Raw genomic sequence first — 21,096 nt, 5'->3', positions numbered from 1 at the left:
ACTCAAAAAAGCTTGGGGAAAAGCATAGGGTCCAAATTAACAAACAAAAATTTTTTTGCCCAGCCTAAACATTTGTTTCACATATAACTTTTCCGTAACACTAGTGTTGTGTGCAAGGACACAGACTCCTTAGGGATCTTTCAGCATAACCTAAAACTTACATGGGTCTTTAGATAACCTAATAAAACAGTGGCTGTTATAATCAATCAATACAGCTCTCTAAACAAAGGGCTAGGCTAAACACTCCAGCATTTAGAAATAACAGAGGTCTCAATTTATCTTTACCAACTTAATGTACTCAAAACAAATGCTTGCGTCACGCCATCACAACTCTCCCTAACAATGAAGGTAAAACTCAGGACCAAAAGAGAGCTCCTAAAGCTGTGTTTCATTTGCATTATAAAATCTACCGCAAAATTTTTCATAACTTTACTCTCTGAATTCATGAACTAGAGTGGCGGGGGCAGGAGGGTGGGTATAGAGAAGAACTTCCCTGAAAAGCATGGGTATAAAATATGACTGACAGTATCTCAATTGTTATTTGCCAAATGGCAGGGGCAAAGAGGTTACTCTATGGATAACAGAGCATTAAAAATTTTTTTTCTAATTCTTACAAAACTGGTCCCTATTCTATAAAATGTGAACATCCACACCCCAACAAGTTACAGACTAGGATCTAAGACACAGACCTTAAATGCAGAATAAAATGCCAATGCTCTGCCTCCCTAAAGAAACATACAACCCCAAGAACTGCTGAACACCATCAAAGCAACAACCGCCAGAGTGGCTGTTTTAAAAATTGTATCAGGAAATCATGCTAAGTGCTAGCGGTTCCTCTAGGCCTCAGCAGCAGCCTTAGGTATAAGAGCAAACTGGAGCCCTCTTAACACTCAAAGAATAATGTTGATGTCATGACGAGGCTACTGATTCTTCGCACTCCGGACAAGTCATTCCTTGATCCACAGCGCAGTTCTTTCCCCACCCACCCCCATCCCCCCAAATAAAGAGATCTCCAGACAGAGAAGCCCTCGGGTACCCCCTCCTCCTCTACCTCCAGCGGCTGCCGCTTTCTCCTCCCTCGGGCTCCGAGGTGGGGGCTCCAGAAGGTCCTGGGCAATCCCGAGCCCCGGCGGGGCTTGTTTTGCCCGTGCACGATAGCTCTGGCCAACAGCTTCCTTTCCCAGTTTGTCCAAACTGGAGCGCTTCAGGGTACCCGGGGCCCGAGAAGGGAGCCGGGGTGGCGACGTCGCCGCCGCCGCCGCCTCTGGTATGTCAGGGGCCGGGATTGTATTTCGAAAGATCCGCCATTTTCACCTCGTCATCACCATCACAGCTCAGCAGCTTCCCCGACAGCCGGAGCCCGGGCCGCCGCCGCCGCCGCCACCACCAGTAACCTCCCCCTTCCTCCTCCCCTCCCCGCCCGCCCCTCCCGGGAGGCGCACACCCACATATCCGGGGAAGCCTCCCGCCGCCCCGCCAACCTTCAAACGCACAAGGGCCGTGCAAGTGCACACCGGCTACGCCGAGACCTTTCACCCCCGGGCGGAGCACGGGCCCCCGCAGGGACGCCAAAGGAAGTCGCGCCACCTGCGGGGTCCCAAGTCCGGCATATTTTTGTTTGCAAGACCAAAAGCCATGCGGAGGGTGGCATAAGGACAATAAAGAACCCAAACTCTTTTATTTTCAGAGCAGCAACTTGAGAGAGATGGTGGAATGCGTTTTATTCACTGTGGCTATCTCAGGTACCAAAAACACTGTGAAGACCCTTAATGTCATTCACCAACTTTGACATTTTACCCCACCTGCGGAACTACTTTGACAGGATGAGCTATTTCCATATGCATGTTCGACCTTTGACACCTTTGTCAATTACAGGCAGCAATCCTCATGCAGGTGAGCTGGTCAAAACACTTCATTTTAAAAAATAAAGTTCTGAGCTGTCTTCCTCTCCAACTTAATTTTATCTGGTCATTTCTGTCCATGAACACTGTGACTTCCAATCTGTCATCGGTTTAAGACGTCAAAGCGCAACTAGATTTAAAATGTATTGAACTAATTGTAGAAACATTCATGAATGATCAATTTCTAAAATATTGAAAATATAACTCTAAGCTAAAAGTATTTGCCAAATGTTTTTAGGATCTAAGTCATCAAATTAAAAAAAAAAAAAAAAAACCATCTGCTGCTGATATATTTGTTCAATACAGTGAAAATAAACAGCTTGCTTCAGAACAAGACCCTAGAGTTACCTACTAGGTAAGTAAGAGTTACCAGCTCCTGTCATCAGTCAGTTGAATAAGTAACCAAAAGAGAACAGAGGTAATTCTTAATCATTTAAAAAATAACAAAACATAAGCTGCAAGGCTTCTTCTGAGACCAACACTTTAAAAAAAAAAAAAAAAAAAAAAAGGAAACTGGCTGCCTTTGTCAATTTCAAAAAGAGTTAACCAACCAAAAACTTAATTCTTTATCATTCAACTACAATATAAGCTCTGGGCAAACTGAATTTCAAGGCTGCGAACAGGGCCACTCTACTGTCTAAGTTAGTGTAAGAAGATTAAGGTTGAAGTTGAAAAAGTCATTTCATTTCCCTACCTTGTTTCAATGGCAACTCCATATAAAAGTCGGTAGATTCAGCCTTCAACAAGGGCTGTTTACCACCCACCCCAATTGCTGTTTTTATATGCAGACTGCCAGATGCTGAGAGTGTAAAGTGTTATCAGTTACTTCATCTTTAAACTTCATTTCCCTACTGACGGCCCCGTCCATCCGCACTCTGCTTGGTTGTTTACCGTTGCTGTCCAAGCTAAGTCCCGGCCCGCTCCCTTCCCCCGTGCACCTCGGGAACATTATGACATTTGGCTGGTGGGCTTCGCGAGGAAAACGGACACGCACGAACAAGAGCCTATACAAAGGGGCATAGGAAGAACGCGGCGGCGGGCAGTAGGGAGAGGAGGGACTGGCACAAAATGACACAGCAGCAAAACCGGTTCCCAGAAACCCAGGGCAGCCACGGCCGGCTTGTTGGGTCGCGCAGTGTGCGTGTCAACAGCCGCGGGAGCCCTTCCTCCAGATCGCCAGGCAGGCGGCTGGCCGAGCGCTGGCCCTGCCGGGTGACAGCCACCCTCCCGGGAGCCGGCGGGAAGAGACGGAGCCCCGAGGATCCTCCGCCCCCCGCAGCCCAGGGAAGGGGCGCGGCTGACCCCGCTGGCGGGTTCCCGCTCCCCGCCAAGGCCCACCGGCCCGGGCTCCCGGAGGGAGCGGTCCAGCGCTCTCCGCCCGCGCAGCCACTCGCAGCGGGGGCCGGTTCCCCCTTCCCGCCCGCCCGCCCAGTAGCTCCCATCCCGGCGGCTGACACTCACCAAAGCCGGCGGCGCCGCCGCCTCCTGGTCGCGCGGCGCTCCCTGGGCTCCCAGCAGCAGCGGCGGCGGCGGCGCCTCCGAGACACAGACCAGGGTTTGTTCAAAATCACGCGCCCAGCGCCATTCCACCGCCGCATCCCATAATACGCCGGGCCCTCCCCGCCCGCGCGCCCCTCTCTGCCCGCCCCTGCGCTCAGCACCCCGCCCCACGGCCGGCTTCCTTCGCTCCGCCTCTTCCGCGGTGCCTCGCCCCTCCCCTTGGCAACCGGAGCCCGCGTTATTCCGCCCGGCTCCGCCGGGGCGCTACAGCTCCACGTGACTCCGAGTGGCGCCCGGTCAAAGCGATCGCACGGAATGTTCCATCCCACTGAAGCTGGTGGGGGGAGGACCCGCATCGCGCTGCTGTTGGGAAAGACCGTCCCTTCGTCTAGCTTTCCTTGTTAGGAAGTGTGAGCTGTAGGTGCGACTTCCAGGATATCCCGCTGTTTGATGTGCTTGAGTGAGGAGGTGATCAGTAGTCACAAATGCCAAGTCACTGTGTTTTTAGGCACTAATTTTGCAGGGGTCGCTAAAAAGCCCCAGGGAGATCATTGAGAGTTAAACTTATTTTGAAAGAGACCTTTTGTTTTTTTCTTGCAACACACAGCTAAGACTAACACAGTCAAAATTATTTGTATTTAATCACCTTTTATTTTTTCCCGCGATTTATATGATATCCAAATACGGAGTCGGATGACCAGACGCTGAGAGATCATTCTGAGGGGAAAAAGAAAAATTATTCTGAGAGATTATTAACTGCTGTGTGTGAGACAAGCACTACAGATATGAAAAAATAGAAAATACAAGAGTGTAAATGTAAGATGGTGCGGTACAGTGTATAATTTGCTAATGGAGCACGGAGGACATACAGGTCAGCATCAGAGACTACCTAGAGAACACAATGGAGGAGGTGAAACTAGTGGAGGCAGCAATCACTTTGGAATCAAGCGGTACTGGTATTTAGTGGCACCTCCGTTTATTAGTGTATAACGTTTATTTTCCTATCCAGCAAATAAAAATAACAAAACTTCCCAGAATTCTGATGATTAAATAAAATGAAGGGTGCTAAGCAGGTACACTGTCTCTGCCTAAAATGTTAGTTCCCTTGTGCCATAATCAACACCCAGTACCAGCCCAAACACTAATAGTCAGGATTTAACAAGGCAGATGTCATGAAATTAGCAAAGCCTTGAAAATGGTAAGGTCTGTGACATGTGCAAGGAAAGTGATAAAGTTGAAAGACACAAAGGCTTTGTTGGAGATCAGCATTGTGAGCCCACTTTATGAGGAACCTTGAGAGCTAGTGTGAGAAATCCTCATGGTAAAATGATTGATGGTACTGTTGGCGCACCACTGGAAGGAAGAAGAGAGTGCGATGGGGTACCCAAAACTGGCTAGATTTTAGAGAGACCAAACAAATCTCAAAAAAGGGAGACCCTTTCCCAGTTTATTCCACAAGGCAGCATAACTCTCATACTAAAACCCAAGACAAACAGTGCCCAAAAAAGAGAAGGGAAACTTCCTTTCTCACTATGATTTTGTTATGAAGGGAAAATTGATTATTTAGATGTTATTGATCTGGTGCTGTGGCTCACACCTGTAATCGCAGGACTCTGGGAGACCGAAGCAGGAGGATGGGTTGAGGCCAGGAGTTTGAGACCAGCCTGGGCAACGTAGTGAGATTCCATCTCTACAAAATAATTTTTTTTTAAATAAAAAGAATTAAGATGTTATCAGACCAGGCGCAGTGGCTCACACCTGTAATCCCAGCGCTTTGGGAGGCTGAGGCAGGTGGATCACCTGAGGTCAGGAGTTTGAGACCAGCCTGGCCAACATGGGGAAACCCTGCCTCTACTAAAAATACAAAAATTAGCCGGGCATGGTGGAATGCGCCTGTAGTACCAGCTACTCAGGAGGCTGAGGCAGGAGAATCACTTGAACCCGAGAAGCAGAGTTTGCAGTGAGCCGAGGTCATACCAGTGCACTCCAGCCTGGGTAACAGAGTGAGACTCTCAAAAAAAAAAAAAAAAAAAAAAAAAAGTTATCAAATTCCAGCAATGTGGTAGTAAAAAGAATTTACAAGCCGGGCGCGGTGGCTCATGCCTGTAATCCGGGCACTTTGGGAGTCTGAGGCAGGTGGATCACGAGGTCAGGAGGTTGAGACCATCCTGGCTAACACGATGAAACCCCGTCTCTACTAAACACATAAAAAAAATTAGCCGGGCGTGGTGGCAGGCGCCTGTAGTCCCAGCTACTCGGGAGGCTGAGGCAGGAGAATGGTGTGAACCTGGGAGGCAGAGGTTGCAGTGAGCTGAGATCGCGCCACTGCACTCCAGCCTGGGCAACAGAGCCAGACTCCGTCTCAAAAAAAAAAAGAAAAGAATTTACATCATGACAAAGTATGTGGTTTAACATAAACAGTGATCTAACATTAAGAAATCTACAAGTATAATTTATTAGACTGAAGGAGAAAAACCAAATGATAGTCTCTAGAGATACACTGTATAACATTCAACAACCACTCTGAATTTTTTTTTTTTTTTTTTTTTGAGACAGAGTCTCACCCTTTCACCCAGGCTGGAGTGCAGTGGCGCGATCTCGGCTCACTGCAACCTCCGCCTCCCGGGTTCACGCCATTCTCCTGCCTCAGTCTCCCGAGTAGCTGGGACTACAGGCACCCGCCACCACGCCCAGCTAATTTTTTTGTATTTTTAGTGGAGACGGGGTTTCACTGTGTTAGCCAGAATGGCCTTGATCTCCTGACCTCGTGATCTGCCCACCTTGGCCTCCCAAAGTGCTGGGATTACAAGCGTGAGCCACCGCGCCCGGCAACCACTCTGAATTTTTAAAATTCTTAGTAAACTAGAAATAAAAGAATGTTTCCTTAATTGGAGCAAGATAATCATCAGAGAGCAACACCATACATTTCAGTGAAATGGCAGAGGCATTCACCTTAAAATCAGAGACTCAACAAGGAGGCAGGGATATAGTAGCTATTATTTACCATTTTTGAGGGTATCCTAGCTAAGTTAAATAAGAAAAAAAGAAAGAAGAGGTGTAATATATGGGAAGAAGGAGACTAAATGGTCCTTATTAAAAACAATCAGGCCGGGGGCGGTGGCTCAGGCCTGTAATCCCAGCACTTTGGGAGGCCGAGAGGCCGAGGCAGGTGGATCACGAGGTGAGGGGTTCCAGACCAGCCTGACCAACATAGTGAAACCCTGCCTCTACTAAAAATACAAAAATTAGCTAGGCGTGGTGACGGACACCTGTAATCCCAGCTACTCGGGAGGCTGAGGCAGGAAAATTGCTTGAACCCGGGAGGTGAAGTTTGCAGTGAGCCAAGATGGTGCCACTGCATTCCAGCCTGGGTGACAGAGTGAGACTCCGTCTCAAAAAATAAAAATAAAAATAATAATCATAGAGGCCAGGCGCGGTGGCTGATGCTGTAATCCCAACACTTTGAGAGGCCGGGGTAGGTGGATCATGAGGTCAGGAGTTCAAGACCAGCCTGGCCAACATGGTGAAACCCCATCTCTACTAAAAATACAAAAATTAGCCGGGTGTGGTGGCGGGCTCCTGTAATCCCAGCCACTCAGGCGGCTGAGGCAGGAGAATAGCTTGAATCCGGGAGGCAGAGGTTGCAGTGAGCTAAGATCACACCGTTGCACTCTAGCCTGGGACAGAGCAAGATTCCATCTAAAAATAAAAATAAATAAATAAAAATAAAAATAATCATAAATAGTTATTTTTCCTGTTTTTTGTTTGGTATTGTTTTGTTTTTTGAGTCTTGCTCTGGCCAGGCTGGAAGGCAGTTCCTCGATCTCGACCCACTGCAACTTTCGCCTCCTGGGTTCAAGTGATTCTCCTGCCTCAGGCAGAGTCCCAAGTAGCTGGGATTACATGCTCAGGGGCCACCATACACAGCTAATTTTTTTTTTTTCATATTTTTAGTAGAGATGGGGTTTCACCATGTTGGCCAGGTTGGTCACGAACTCCTGACCTCACATGATCCACCCTCCTCAGCCTCCCAAAGTGTTGGGATTTCAGGTGTGAGCCACCGCATCCGGCCTCATAAAGCGTTCATTTTAAAAGCCCTTATTAAAAATAATCATAAAGAGTTCAAAGTGTTACAGTAAATTGCATGGCATCTGGAGCCAGACGGCCTAGGCTTAAATCCTGGCCCTCCACATAATAGCTCTGTGAACTTGGGCAACTTTCCTCTTGTGTACTTTCCTCTTGTGTCTTAGTGTCCTTATCTGTAAATTGAGAATGGTGCATACATCACAAGGTTATTGTGAAAATTAATGAGGTAATGTGTGTAAAACACTGAGAACAGTGCCTGGCATATAGTAAGCGCCCAATGTCTGAAAGCTATTAATAATCAAAACTAAATAGAGTCTAAATCTAATCTAATCTTTTACTTTTTTTTTTTTTTTTTTCGAGACAGAGTCTCTCTCTGTCGCCCAAGCTGGAATGCAGTGGCGCAATCTTGGCTCACTGCAACCTCCACCTTCCGGGTTCAAGTGATTCTCCTGCCTCAGCCTTCCAAGTAGCTGGGACTACAGGGGCGTGCCACCACATCCGGCTAATTTTTGTGTTTTTAGTAGAAATGGGGTTTCACTGCGTTAGCCAGGATGACCTCTGTCTTCTGACCTCATAATCCACCTGCCTCAGCCTCCCAAAGTGCTGGGATTACAGGCGTGAGACACTGCGACCGGCCTTACTTTCTCAAATAAATAATTTTAGGTCAGATGCAGTGGCTCATGCCTATAATCCCAGCACTTTGGGAGGCCGAGGCAAGTGGATCACCTGAGGTCAGGAATTCCAGACCAGCCTGCCCAATATGGTGAAACCCTGTCTCTACTAAAAATACAAAATATTAGCTGGGCGTGGTGGTGCGTGCCTGTAATCCCAGCTACTAGGGAGGCTGAGGCAGGAGAATCACTTGAACCTGGAAGGCAGAGGTTGCCATGAGCCGAGATCCCACCACTGCACTCCAGCCTGGGCAACAGAGTAAGACTCTGTCTCAAAAAAAAAAAAAAAAAAAAAAAAAGCCTGTTCAACATAGCAAGACCTTGTCTCTACAAAATAAACATTTAAAAATTAGTTGGCCATGGTGAAACATACCTGTAGTCCCAGCTACGTGGGAGCTAAGACAGAAGATTGCTTGAACCCAGCAGTTTAAGGTTGCAGTGAACTATAATTGCACCACAGAACTCCAGCCTGGGCAACAGCGAGACTCTGTCCCAAACAAACAAACAAACAAACAAAAAAAACAAACAAACACCAAAAACCTCTGCTATTCAAACATCTATTTCAGAAGAAACTCTGTGCTTTACATTTGCATGATGGTGTTTCCAGATGAACTAAAAACATTTATTCAGCAAATATTTGTTGATTATCTACTGGATCCCAACGTCTGTGCAAGGCACTAAAAATAATGTGGTGAACAAGACAGCACAATTCTGTCCAATGGAACATTCTGCAATGGTGGAACTATTCTGCACTATCTGATACTGTAGCCACTAGCCACATGTGGCTATCAAGCAACTGAAATGTGGCTAGCGTGGCTAAAAGAACTGACTTTTTCATTTTAATTGCCATTAATTTAAATTTAAATAGCCACATATGGCCAGAGTGGTGGTTTACGTCCATAATCCCAGCACTCTGGGAGGCTGAGGCTGGAGGATCACTTGAGCCCAGGAGTTCAAGACCAGTCTCGGCAACATAGTGAGAAGCACTCTCTACAAAAAAAAGTGATATAAAAAAATTAGCCAGGCATGGTGGCACATGCCTAAAGTCCTAGCTACTTGGGAGGCTGAGGTGAGAGGATGGCTTGAGCCCAGGAGTTCAAGATTACAGTGAGCCATGATCACACCATTGTACTCCAACCTGGATGACAGAATGAGACCCTGTCTCTATAAAAAATAAATAGACAGTATTGGACAGTTCTAGAAGATGTGACAGATAATAAACAAGAAAAAAAATCAGAGCTTTTTAAATAAACAGAGGAGGTTTCTGAGGAAAATATTAATATAAAAAAAGACAGGAGGCCGGGCACAGTGGATCACACCTGTAATCCTAGCACTTTAGGAGGCCAAGGCAGGTAGATCACCTGAGGTCAGGAGTTTGAGACAAGCCTGACCAACATGGTAAAACCCCGTCTCTACTAAAAATACAAACATTAACTGGGCGTGGTGGCGCATGCCTGTAATCCCAGCTACTCGGGAGGCTGAGACAGGAGAATCGCTTGAACCTGGAAAGTGAAGGTTGCAGTGAGCAGAGATGGCGCCATTGCACTCCAGCCTGGGTGACAAGAGCAAAACTCCGTCTCAAAAAAAATAATAATAAATAAATAAAGACAGGAGTATGGAGAAATGAGCTGGGTAGAATCATCAGAAAAAAAATAAAAAGGTATCACTGGGTATCTATTATGTGCCAGGTATACTGTTAGGTACATAGTATACACTAATAAAATTTTCTTAAAATAGGTTAGTTTTCAAAAGATTATTCAGAAGGTCCTTTGTTCTTGAGTTTGTTTTTCATAAATCCCAGATGTCTCTAATACAAGCAGTTAACATGTATAAGTAAGAGTAATTATCACCTTTGTTTCTTTTTCATTATGATATAACTCTTTTTACAACAGGCCCATAATTTCTTACCAATGATTTCAAGATCCAAGATGTTTTGAAAACTAAAAGGTTTCTGAAAGCTTATGGCAAGCTTATTTATTGGGAAAACCTGGTCCAATATGACATAAGGCATTAATATTCTTAATTCCATTTAGTGTCGATATTCACATATGTTAGTGTAGAAATCTCAGTGTGTTTAATTGTGGGATTTGATTATGACCAAAGGGACTGGAAGGAACTTTCTGGGGTGTTGGGAATGTTCTTGACCCTGATTGTGATTGTACAAGGGTATACAATGGCCTAAATTCATTGGGTATACTTAAATGGATGCATTTTAGCATATGTAAATTATACCCCCATTAAAACTGGTTTTAAGATTTAAAAAATGAGAACGTTAAAATGGTTTCTGCATGTTCTTCTCTAAAATCCAAAATATTTTCAATTCCAAAGCACATTTGCCCCCAAAGGTTTTGAATAAGGGAATGCAGACTGGTATCACTTTGAACATACCCCAAGTTTTTCACTTTGTGTAATATAATGTGATTAGTAATGTCAAGCCACCCAAAAAATAAAATCAACCACTCAAATAATCTGTTGATGGCAGGTAGGATTCATTTGCTTTTCCTCTCACAATAAGATTTATTTGTCTATGTAATAGAGGTTTTTGTTTGCTTGTTTTTCTAATTAGAAGGATAGAAGTAGAGGATTCTCTGTAATGTTCTGATGTACTTGTGCTACTAGGGGTATAACCACTTCTGTGGTTAGGAGTGGGTTCCCTTGAAGGAAGTAGATATGGTTAATGTCAGTTATCCTGAGAAGAGAGAAACACATTTTGAGATATGATACAGGAGCTCAGACTGAGAGGAAAATGGTTACTCTCCGTAAGCCTTGGTCATCTGGATCTGGACACAAAGCATGTAATGTGTTTGAAGGAATGTACCTTTTTTTTTTTTTTTTTTAGTTTGCTAATCAGCTGACTTGATAATGTGCCCATCTTTTTACCCAGCAGGAGAAGAAGATACCTGCCCCTAGAGAGACTGGAAACTAGGTAGAGGCTTTATTACAAAACACCTTAAAATTCTTCATGGCTTATAAACACAAGCATTTATTTTTCTCATGGATTGGCTAGGTTCACAGATCTAGGCTGGGCTCAGCTAGGCCAGGTTAGAACCCAGACTTATGGTTGGGTTCCACATCTTAATTCTGGGGCCCAAGCTGATAGGGCATTAGCAACCTGGGGTATGCTTTCTTCTAGTGGTTCCCAAGAACATAGCAGTGAATGGAAATATGATGTCCTTTTTATTTTTTTATTTTTGTTTTTTGAGACAGAGTCTCGCTCTGTCACCCAGGCTGGAGTGCAGTGGTACAGTCTCAGCTCACTGCAATCTCTGCCTCCTGGATTCAAGTGATTCTCCTGCCTCAGCCTGCCAAGTTGCTGGGACTATAGGTGTGCACCACCATGCCCGGCTAATTTTTTACTTTTTGTAGAGACAGAGTTTCACCCTATTGGCCAGGCTGGTCTTGAAGTCCTGTCCTCAAGCAATCCACTCGCTGCCTCAGCCTCCCAAAGTGCCGGGATTACAGGCATAAGCCACCGAACCTTGCCCATGATGTCCTTTTTAAGGCTACCCTATCCCTAACCAACTGGTGCACTGTAACTTCGGTCCACATTACATTGGCCAAAACAAGTCCTATGTCCAAAGCCCTACATCAGTGAGGTGGAAAAAATATATTCTTTCTACTCTATTGAAAGGTACTGCAAAGGTACATGCAAAATGTGTAGATATATCATTCTAGCACAGAGAGGAAATAAAGATTTGGGAGCAATGATCCAAACTACAAAAGATAACTATAAAGACCCTTGGGTGTGTTGCATGATAGGAGAGGATTAGAATATGTTAACATCTTTTTTTTTTTTTTTTTTTTTTGAGACGGAGTCTCACTCTGTTGCCCAGGCTGGAGGGCAATGGCATGATCTCAGCTCACTGCAACCTCCACCTCCCAGATTCAAGCAATTCTTCTGCCTCAGCCTCCTGAGTAGCTGGGACTACAGGCACATGCCACCACTTTTGGCTAATTTTAGTATTTTTAGTAGAGACGGGGTTTCACCATGTTAGCCAGGATGGTCTCGATCACCTGACCTCGTGATCCACCCATCTCAGCCTCCCAAAGTTCTGGGATTACAGGCTTGAGCCACCACGCCTAGCCCGACATCTTAAACTCTCCATGAAAACACCCTTTTCTTTGACATAGAAAAGTAACTGGTCTTATGTAAACTGCTATGCCTATATAGCATTAATTTTCTTATCCAATCAAACTGCTGCTCTTTGCTCCTCCAGTGTAAAACTTCTGGGGCCTGGAACTCACAAAACTACCCACAAAACTCTCTGCTACAAAATTGTAACTTCCTAACTATAGTAACTAAGCTGCTTTCAGTAGCTTATACTTTATATCTCATAAAATGAATAGCATAGAAATAGGCTTTTCTAAGATAGTTCTACAGAGAAAAGATGTCATCAAAGACATTGACTTCCTTTGCGTGCCACCATCCTCAAGGTTTTCCCTTCGTTCTTAGGCTTGCTTTCTCATGATTGTCATCTAGTATCATACATAGAAATACTACATACAGCCAGGTGCGTTGGCTCATGCCTAGCACTTTGGGAGGCCGAGACAGGCAGACTGCCTGAGCTCAAGAGTTTGAGACCAGCCTGGGCAACATGGTGAAACCCCATCTCTACTAAAATGCAAAACATCAACAGGGCATGGTGGCGGTCACCTGTAATCCCAACTACTCAGGAGGCTGAGGCACGAGAATTGCTTGAACCTGGGAGGGAGGTTGCAGTGAGCCCAGATTGTGCCACTGCACTCCAGCCTGGGCAACAAAGCAAACTCTGTCTCAAAAAGAAAGAAAGAAAGAAAAAATACTACACACAATACACAGATATCAGCCTCAGAGGAAGAGTATTCATCCCATGTGCTTCTTTCTATAAGCAAGTTAAACCTGCTCCCCAGAAGGCTCTCTATCATGATGTGCTGGTCAAACCTGGACCATATATGTGTTCTCAAACCATTCAGTAGCCAAAAAAAAAAAAAAAAAGGCCTAGAGCAAGGGTCAGCAAAGGAAGGCCCACAGGCCAAATCCAGCTCATTGCCTATTTTTGTCCAGACTGAGAACGTAAGCTAAGAACGTATGTTTTACATTTTTAAAGGATTATAGAGGAAAAAGCAATAGCAGCAACTGCTGCAGTTGTTGCAACACTAAAGAGACCATATGTGGCCTAAATAAAAATCTTAGATTTTTGTCCAGCCCATAAGCTAAAAACATTTTTGGTTTTGATTTTTACACGTTGAAAGGACTGTAGAAGAAAAAGAAGCAGCAGCCACAGAGACCACATGTGGCCTAAAGTCTACATTTTTTATTTGGCCTTTTATAGAAAATGTTTGCAGTCTCTGGCGTAAACTGTCATGATTCACCTGGGAGGTGAGGAAAGGCCATTGCCAGCATTGGGTCAGCCACATCATATGTGTGTAATTTCCTTTTGCTTTCCCTAACCCTGAGGAAAATCTTAACCACTGCTCAATGATCCTGTTTGATATGATTAGGCTTTGTGTCCCCACCCAAATCTCATCTTGAATTGTAATCCCCATAATCCCCATAATCCCCACGTGTCAAGGGAGAAACCAGGTGGGAGGTAACTGAATCATGGGAGCAGCTCCCCCATGCTGTTCTCATAATAGTGTGTGAGTTCTCACGAGATCTGATGGTTTCATAAGAGGCTCTTCCCTCTTTGCTCTGCACTGCTCCTTGCTGCCACCTTGTGAAGTAGGTGCTTTGCTTCCCCTTTGCCTTTTGCCATGATTGTAATTTTCCTGAGGCCTCCCTAGTCGTGCTGAACTGAATAAATGAAACCTCTTTCCTTTATAAATTACCCAGTCTCAGTCATTAGAGAAAATGAAAACCACAATGAGATACCATCTCACGCCAGTTAGAATGGCGATCATTAAAAAGTCTGGAAACAACAGATGCTGGTGAGGATGCAGAGAAAGAGGAAAAGAGGAATGCTTTTACACTGTTGGTGGGAGTGTAAATTAGTTCAACCATTGTGGAAGACAGTGTGGTGATTCTTCAAGGATCTAGAACCAGAAATACCATTTGACCCAGCAATCCCATTACTGGGTATGTACCCAAAGGATTATAAATCATTCTACTATAAAGACACATGTACACGTGTGTTTATTGCAGCACTATTTACAATAGCAAAGACTTGGAACCAACCCAAATGCTCATCAGTGATAGACTGGATAAATAAAATGTGGCACATATACACCATGGAATACTATGTAACCATAAAAAAGAATGAGTTCATGTCCTTTGCAGGGACATGGATGAAGCTGGAAACCATCATTCTCAGCAAATTAACACAGGAACAGAAAACCAAACACTGCATGTTCTCACTCATAGTGGGAGCTGAACAATGAAAACATGTGGACATAGGGAGGGGAATATCACATACCGGGGCCTGTCAGGGGGTGGGGGGCAAGGGGAGGGATAGCATTAGAAGAAATACCTAATGCATGCTTAAACATAGATGACGGGTTGATAGGTGCAGCAAACCACCATGGCACATGTATACCTATGTATCTAACCTGCACGTTCAGCACATGTATCCCAGAACTAAAGTAAAATTTAAAAATAAATAAATAAATAAATAACCCAGTTTCAGGCAGTTCTTTATAGCCATATGAAAATGGACTAATAAACTGTTATTCACTGCTGCTCAGGTAAATTAAAGGAGGAGTTAATGTCCACATGTGTGTCAGAATGTTATGAGAGAACCATGGCCATTAGTTTCTGTTTATGGGGGCAATAATGTTTAAGTGAATAATCCCCAAATGGAAGGGACATTTCAAGGGAGAACCATCAGAATGTAAGGTCCAGAAGCCTTCCCTTCCACTGCTAGCATGTCACTCCATTACCTTCTGAGGTGTATAATTTGTGACCAGAACTCTGTTGTAATTTGTGACCAGAAGTCTGTTGTAATTCCTCTGTAAGTAATGTGCCTTTTTTTTTTTTTTTTTTTTTCTGACTGCCTTTAAGATTTTCTTTTTGGCTGGACACAGTGACTCATGCCTGTAATCCCAGCAATTTGGGAGGCTGAGGTGGGCAGATCACTTGAGGTCAGGAGTCTGAGACCAGCCTGGCCAACATGGTGAAACCCCATCTCTACTAAAAATACAAAAATTAGATGGGCACGGTGATGGGCACCTGTAATCCAGCTACTCAGGAGGCTGAGGCAAGAGAATCCCTTGAACCTGGGAGGCGGAGCTTGCAGTGAGCTGAGATTGTGCCACTGCACTCCAGCCTGGGCGACAGAGTGAGACTCCATCTCAAAAAAAAGTTTTTGGATAATTCTTTGCTACTGTCTCTTCAAATCTTTTTTTCTGCATCATTTTTCCTCTCTTTTCTTTCTTGGATTCCAATTATACGTACGTTGAATCATTTTGTTCCATGGCTCTTGGAGATACTTTCTTTCTTAGTCTGTCTTAGCGTTGCTATAAAGAAATACCCAGCCGGGTGTGGTGGCTCCTGCCTGTAATCCCAGCACTTTGAGAGGCCAAGGCAGGTGGATCACGAAGTCAGTAGATCGAGACCATCCTGGCTAACACAGTGAAACCCCATCCCTACTAAAAACACAAAAAATTAGCCAGGCGTGGTAGTGGGTGCCTGTAGTCCCAGCTACTCGGGAGGCTGAGGCAGGAGAATGGTGTGAACCTGGGAGGTGGAGCTTGCAGTGAGCTGAGATTGCACCACTGCACTCTAGCCTGGGCGACAGAGTGAGACTCCATCTCAAAAAAAAAAAAAAAAAAAAAAAAGAAATACCCAAGGCTGGGTAATTCATAAAGAAAAAAGGCTGATTTACTCACAGTTCTGCATATTGTATAAGAAACAGTGAACCAGCATCTGGTCCTGGTGAGGGCTTCAGGCTGCTTCCACTCATGGAAGAAAGGGGAGGGAAGCCAGCATGTGCAGAGATCACAAGGCAAGAGGAGACACAAGAGACTGAAGCAGGGAGGTGCCAGGTTCTTTTTAACAACCAGCTCTAATGGGAACTACTAGAGCAAGAACTCACTCATTACCATGAGGACAACACCACGCCAGTCATGAAGGATCTGTTGCCATTAGGCCCCACCTTCAGCAATGGAGATCAGATTTCAACATGAAGTTTGAAGGAGTCAAACATCCAAACCACAGCACTTTCCCTTCTCTACCTGCTCCCACTTTTCTTTTTTTTTTGAAGTTTAGTTCTTTTAGTTTGGGATCTTTCTCTTTTTTTTTTTTTGAGACGGAGTCTCGCTCTCTCTCCTGAGCTGGAGTGCAGTGGTCAGATCTCAGCTCACTGCAAGCTCTGCCTCCCAGGTTCACACCATTCTCCTGCCTCAGCCTCCCGAGTAGCTGGGACTATAGGCACCCGCCACCTCGCCCGGCTAGTTTTTTGTATTTTTTTTTTTAGTAGAGACGGGGTTTCACCATGTTCGCCAGGATGGTCTCGATCTCCTGACCTCGTGTTCCCCCATCTTGGCCTCCCAAAGTGCTGGGATTACAGGCTTGAGCCACCGCGCCCGGCCGGGCTCTTTCTCTTGACCTTCTTTAAGTTCCCTGATTCTTTCTTTGGCTGTGCTGAGTCTACTCATGAGCACATTGAAAACATTCTTTGTCTCTGTTGACACGTCTTTGTATTTTTAGCATTTCTTTTTAATATTTTCTTTTCATTTCTACCATCTGTTTTAATTCCTCATCTGTTCATTCATGTTGTATACATTTTCCTTTTTTTTCTTTTTTTTTTTTTTTATTGAGACAAGGTCTCACTCTGTTGCCCAGGCTGGAGTACAGTGGCACAATCATGGCTCACTGCATCCTCAAACTTTCTGGGCTAAGAGGGTCCTCTCACCTCAGCCTTCCAAGTAGCTGGGACTACATGCACGTGCCACTACACTGACTAAATTTTTTGTGTGTATGTGTGTACTTTTTGTAGAGATGGGGTTTTGCCATGTTTCCCAGGTTGGTCTCAAACTCCTGAGCTCAAGCAATTCACCTGCCTTGGCCTCCCAAAGTGCTGGAATTACTGGTGTGAGCCACCGTGCCTGGCCTACATTTTTTATTGAAACTTTAACACAGTATCTTAATTATCTTAAATTCCCTGTTGGATAGTCCCAACATCTTTGTTTTTTATTTTTAGAGACAGGGTCTCACTCTGTTGCCCAAGCTGGACTGCAGTGGCATGATCACAGCTCACTGCAGCATCAACCTCCTAGGCTCAAGCCATCCTCCCACCTCAGCCTCCCGAGTAGCTGGGACTACAGGTGCATGCCACCATGCCTGGCTAATTTTTGTATTTTTTTGTAGAGATAGAGTCTTGCCACATTGCCCAGGCTGGTCTCGACCTCCTGAAATCAAGCAATCTGCCTGCCTCAGCCTCCCAAAGTGCTGGGATTACAGGCATGAGAAAAAAATCTTAAGGCATCTAAGCAAAAAGAGTAAGTGACTTAGAAAGAAAATTGAGTGCAGTAGCTCATGACTGTAATCCCAGAGCTCTGGGGGGCTGAGGTGGGAGAACTGCTTGAGCCCAAGCATTCAAGGCCAGCCTGGGCAACAAAACAAGACCTTACCCTTACAAAAAATTTAAAGAATTAGCTGGATGTAGTGACCAGCATGCCTGTAGTCCCAGCTACTTGGAAGGCTGAGGTGGGAGGACTGCTTGAGCCCAGAAGTTCAAGGCTGTAGTGACTATGATCATGCCACTGCACTCATATAATGCTATTATTTGAATGTTTATCCCCTCCAAAACTCATATTGAAACTTAATCCCCAATGTGGCATTATTGAGAGGTGGACCTTTAAGAGGTAACTGAGATCATGAGGTGTCTGTCCTCATTAATGGATTAATACATTAATGGGGTAATGCCTGGGTGACAGAGTAAGACCCTGTCTCTTAAAAAACACAGAGATAGAAAATTAGACTCTCATCAGATATTTCTTAGTGGTGCTTTATGCCAAAAAAAAAAAAAAAAAAAAATGAAGCACCATACTTAAAGTTCTTAAGAAAAGTGAATCAAAGTTTATTATATCCAACAAGACTGATACAAACATAAAAGGCACAAGATGTTACCAATATTCAAGAACATGCAAGAATATGGATTCTGAGTCCTGTCTGAACAACCTATTAAAGAACTGCCTTCTTTAACAGAAAACCAAAGACTAGCGATACATCAATAAAAGAGCTGATGGTGAACATTCAATATGTAGTGCTTACTGACCTAAGAATACATGAAGATTAGCTGGGCGTGGTGGCTCACGCCTGTAATCCCAGCATTTTGGGAGGTCAGGGCGGGCAGATCATGAGGTCAAGATCGAGATCATTCTGGCCAACATGGTGAAACCTCGTCTCTACTAAAAATACAAAAATTAGCTGGGTGTGGTGGCAGGAGCCTGTAGTCCCAGCTACTTGGGAGGCTGAGGCAGGAGAATTGCTTGAACCTGAGAGGTGGAGGTTGTAGTGAGCCGAGATCACACCACTGCACTCCAGCCTGGAGACACAGTGAGACTCTGTCTCAAAAAAAAAAAAAAAAAAAAGAAAGAAAAGAATACATGATGATTAAAAGGAAGAAAATAAGGCCAGGTGCCATGGCTCACACCTGTAATCCCAGCATTTGGGGAAGAAAGGCAGGTGGATTGCTTGAACTCAAGAGTTTGAGACCAGCCTGGGCAACATGGTGAAACCCTGTCTCTACAAAAAGTTGAAACATTAGCCAGGCATGGTGATGGGTGAGGCGTGCCTGTAGTCGCAGCTACTTGGGAGGCTGAGGTGGAAGGATCACTTGAGCCCAGGTGGTCAAGGCTACAGTGACCTGAGATCATGGCACTGAACTCCAGTTGGGACAACAGAGTGAAACCCTATCTCAAAAAATAAAAAAAGGAAGACAATATAGTTTGTAATGGCTATATGTGCTTACAATATGGCTATTATAATAGGAAATGTGGGAAAATATTTAACTGTTATCAGTAATCATATTGGGGATGGTAGTATAAGTATTGTTATTCTGAGGCTGTTGTGTGTATAATGTGGATGAATAAAATGAGTAATTGTGGAATATTCCTCATGTGCTGTGAACCAGGATTCTGGGTGTGGAAATAAGGTGATACAGATGTAATACAGAAGAGGTTAAGTAAAACAACCTAAATTGGAATTGTCAGTATGTCCTCATGAATCATTTCACCCTTAAAATATGTACATATTTCCTAGTTCTGTCCTACAAAAAGGTCTCCAAATGACTGATATAGTAGCAACGAGCCTCCTTAGCACTTGGACTGTTATTTATAACTATCATCCCCACTAAAAGGAAAAAGGCTTCTTGGAGAAATGACCAATTCTAGATCTAGGCAGGAAACACCAGATGACTCTAAAACCAACTGTCACACAGCACTAGCAACACATGGAGTAAGTATAGAGGAAGGATTCACATGCAGAAAACAGTACAGTACCGTATGGACAATACTTGTGCTCTTTTCCCTTCGATAGTGAGGCGTATTTGGGCTGGACACAGTGGACGTAAAGTAGAATATGTGTCAGGAAAGAGGCTTCTGGATAACTTTTTTATCTTTGTAGGGAAGTTGTGAGAAGGTAGAGACCATCTAGTAGACTGCAACAACAGGAGATTCCTGGCCAAGGAAATGGCCTTGCTCGTGAGGGTAATTCATACAATGCTATTGTTTGAATGTTTATCCCCTTCAAAACTCATGTTGAAAGTGATTCCTTAATGTGACATTATTGAGAGGTGGACCTTTAAGAGGTGACTGGATCATAAGGGGTCTGCCCTCATGAATGGATTAATCTATTAAAGAATTAATGGATTTATGGATTAAGGGATTCCCATGAGAGTTGAAATGGTGGCTTTATAAGAAGAGAGAGAGAGACCAGAGCAAGTATGCTTGGCCCCCTCACCATGCGATGCCCTGTGCATCAGTAAGGAGGCCCTGATCAGATGTGGCCCCTTTACCTTGGACTTCTCAGCCTCCATAACTGTAAGACATAAATTCCTTTTCTTTATAAGTTACCCAGTTTCAGGTATTCTGTTATAAGCAACAGAAAACAAACTAAGACAAATACCAATGGTGTTGGCATCTGCTAGATCTTCTCAAACTTTAACATGCAAGGATTACTAGGATTTTGTTAACATGACAGTTTCTATTCAGTTTGGGCTAGAATTGAGGATTTTGCATGGTAAAAAAAAAAAAAAGAGCTAGGATTTGTGCAGTTCCCTTGAGTTCATTAAGATGTGCCTTGCTAACTTCTTGCTAAATAATTGAAAAGGAGAGAATAAGCCTCCAGGGCCATCCGGGTTTGCTTTTCTTCACTGCTGTAAGTAAAACCTAAAAATACGTAATATTCTGTTAGAGTTAGGGCAAGGGGAATGAACAGTCTGGAAAGAGAAGTCCTTTTTAGGTCAAAATATTTAGTAAAATTGCTGCCTCCAACAATTAGGAAGGCAGGAAATCTCCTTCCCCAGCTTGTAGCTAGTGGAAGTATCTGAAAAGAGCCAGCTTGTGTGTGTGGCTGTTTTTTGTTGCCTTGGGTAAGGTGTTGCAAGTCAAGTGTGAAGTCAAGTTAAAAAGGGAATAAACTGGAAATTCTGAACCCTCACTAAGTTGAAAAAGCCAACTGTTTATGTATCTTGAAATAGCAGAAGAAAAGACTTGGCTTAGAGATTTTTCATAGCTGTTTAAGACTTCTTGGCGCACACAACCAACCAACCAACCAACCAAACAAAAACAACAGAAAATAAAAATAAGCTAAAGCCAAATCAAACTGATAGAGTTCTCTTCTCATTTAAGCCTACTGTTTCAGATTTTTTCACAGCTGCCACCATTACAAAGAGGGCATTAAAAATGGGTTGAGCAAAGAAGCTAGGATTTAAGGCAAGTTTGCTAACTACTTCAAGAAATAACTTTGGGTGTGGTTACTGGCATCTGAAACTGTCTGAAAGCACATAGAACTTATTGAA

At 44.2% G+C, this 21,096-nt stretch overlaps 1 protein-coding gene across 19 annotated transcripts in view; it reads right to left on the bottom strand.

The window, feature by feature from the left end:
• The window catches only part of LIN54 (lin-54 DREAM MuvB core complex component), an 87,733-nt gene extending 84,210 nt beyond the window's left edge, over positions 1 to 3,523 (bottom strand). For 10 of the 19 annotated variants that reach the window (XM_074039813.1, XM_065545051.1, XM_074039823.1 and 7 more), the window contains exon 1: positions 1,052 to 1,391. The gene's annotated coding sequence lies outside the window, so the exon portion shown is untranslated. Of the gene's footprint in view, positions 1 to 1,051; positions 1,392 to 3,362 lie in introns of those variants that run through there. The other 9 variants (XM_065545052.1, XM_005554913.4, XM_074039821.1 and 6 more) reach the window with 1 other exon arrangement.
• Positions 3,524 to 21,096: the final 17,573 nt, after the last annotated feature.

The sequence above is a fragment of the Macaca fascicularis genome, chromosome 5 (assembly GCF_037993035.2).
Source record: "Macaca fascicularis isolate 582-1 chromosome 5, T2T-MFA8v1.1".
Classification (NCBI taxonomy): Eukaryota; Metazoa; Chordata; class Mammalia; order Primates; family Cercopithecidae; genus Macaca; species Macaca fascicularis.
Note: the sequence above shows the minus strand (reverse complement) of the source record. Positions and strands in the feature narration are given on the sequence as shown.